Source organism: Schistocerca gregaria, chromosome 4 (assembly GCF_023897955.1).
Source record: "Schistocerca gregaria isolate iqSchGreg1 chromosome 4, iqSchGreg1.2, whole genome shotgun sequence".
In the NCBI taxonomy this organism is placed as follows: Eukaryota; Metazoa; Arthropoda; class Insecta; order Orthoptera; family Acrididae; genus Schistocerca; species Schistocerca gregaria.
The window spans coordinates 458,417,800-458,420,246 of record NC_064923.1 but is presented as its reverse complement, the minus strand read 5'-3'; positions in this window follow the sequence as shown (position 1 = coordinate 458,420,246).

Here is a 2,447-nt window from a genome sequence, read left to right as displayed (position 1 = left end):
CTGCCCCTCTCTTTATCCATTCTTCCTCTATTCCATGCCCATTGATACATGTAGCCCCTAAAAAACAGATATATGAAGCAGACAGATACTTTTTGTGTAGAGCAGCCTCTGTATCGGGGGCTGGAAAACCGTTTGTTACCCTGGACATGAAGGCTGCCTTGCAAAGCTGGTCGATAAGGCAGGCCGATACTATTTCGACACAACACGCTGGTTGTGAAAGGCAGGCTATCAGCAGGAGCTGAGGAAACGGTTTTGCCTGTATCTCCACTCCTACTAGAGCTAAGAGTGCTGATACTCATCAGGTTTACTTTTCGTGTACTAACCGTGGTTAAAATCTGTCCTGAGGTTTTAGATACTGAACATACATACTACAGTTTTATGCATAGGTCATTATCGAGATAATTTGTAACTTGGTAAGCTCTTGAGTAAAAATTCTGGAACAGTTTATGAAAACTGCAAGGAGCAACAGTCGATGAAGAAGAAGAAACAGCTGTACATGAACATCACAGAAGACAAGAATGTATAAAATTGCATCTTCTGCGTGAAGATGATTTCTTCAGTACACACTGCTTCGTAGCACTTCAATCGCATTGTGGCTTGGAAACAACCATAAGATGGGTTGTTACTACAAGAGGCGACTAAAAAGTTTATGTTTGAAGGCATTGCTGCAGGTGTATATGTAACATAGAGCTGGGTATATAAGCACCGACGTGTGGGAAAGGGTTTATTGCGTTATTCGTGTCATTTCAATGTGTGTACAGTAAATACTGAAATGTGAACTATGGCAACGTTATTACCAAGTGTATCCAAACAGGACCAATGCGCTTCCAAAGGACGAACACCGGAAGACAGTCATTGGATAGTGAAGCAGGTGTATGGAGCAGCATGTCTATGGAAAACCACCGTTGTGCAATGGAAGGCCAACTTCTGTGCTGGTCGTTCTGGGAGACTACATGCATATAGCGAAAGTTTCTATTTCTTGTCGTCATACTTCCTGAAGACTCTGGCCAACGTTGCTGGATCTCTCTCTCTCTCTCTCTCCCCCCCCCCCCCCCCTCCCGCCACACACACACACACACACACACACACACACACACACACACACACACACACACACACAAAATTGAGAATGTTTGGCCGGCCGCGGTGGTCTCGCGGTTCTAGGCGCGCAGTCCGGAACCGTGCGTCTGCTACGGTCGCAGGTTCGAATCCTGCCTCGGGCATGGATGTGTGTGATGTCCTTAAGTTAGTTAGGTTTAAGTAGTTCTAAGTTCTAGGGGACTGATGACCACAGCAGTTGAGTCCCATAGTGCTCAGAGCAATTTGAACCATTTTTTTTTGTTTTTTGAGAATGTTTGGAGCAATATGGGCAGGGCCCTCAAACCATCTCGGGGCTCTACCATACGAGTTGGTAGAATTTGGCACAATATTCCTCAGGAGGACATCCAAGAACTCTATCAATCAATGACAAGCCGAATAACTGCTTGCATAAGGGCCAGAGGGGGACCAACACGTTACTAAGTCGCTCATTTTGTGAAGCTCTTTGTATTTAATAAATTAACTAATTTTTCTGAAAACGGAATCATTTGTTTGTTCGTAGATGTGTATCAGATTTACCGATTTCCGTCCCATTCGGACGATTGCTTCGTGATGCGTCGGCTTTTCTTTCCTTGGTAGTGCCTGAATGAAGTATTGCCCATAACCTACTGCCATTTCACATAGGAAATTCTAAGCCAACTGAGCTACAGTAACCTGCAGGAGAACTACTGCTTTGTTCAATAAAATCATGACAAATCCATGGGACATTTTCTTGAATGGGCATTCTGAACAAATGAAGTACTCTCAGCTGTCACCATGTTGCATACAGTACAACGTGGAATGACAGTTGCGAAATATGAAGATACAGGCGCGAGCCTACCATGACACATGAACTGAATCTACCTGAAGTAATAGAATGTTATGGAGTGAGACATCACATTTTCGCATAAGACCGAACAAAACAATAAACAAAGGAATTCGTTACACTCAAACGAAGATAAAGTAATTTCTGATACTTGAAGCGATCATTAACTACAAAGAATATTTGTGATAGGTTAAAACTGTGCTCAGGACCGGGATTCGAGCCCGGTATACTATATTAGCCAGTATGTAGCGTTTTCTGGGCAATTCTTCTTTTTTGTAGCTTCCATTATGAACACTGATGTTCCAGCGTTAGGAACATACAAAAATTACGAATATTGTTGTAGGCGTGATTTAATACCTTTTAATTTTCCATGTACTTTTAGGCTTACACTGGAACCCGTCCCGCACTGCATTCCATTATAAAACATATCCACGTTGTGAAATGCGAGGAAATGTGACCGTCACTGATGAAGCAAACTGAACTGCCACCTGTTCCTAACAGAACTGATTTGTAAACTAATCCCAGCTGGAATGGAGTGCCCTTA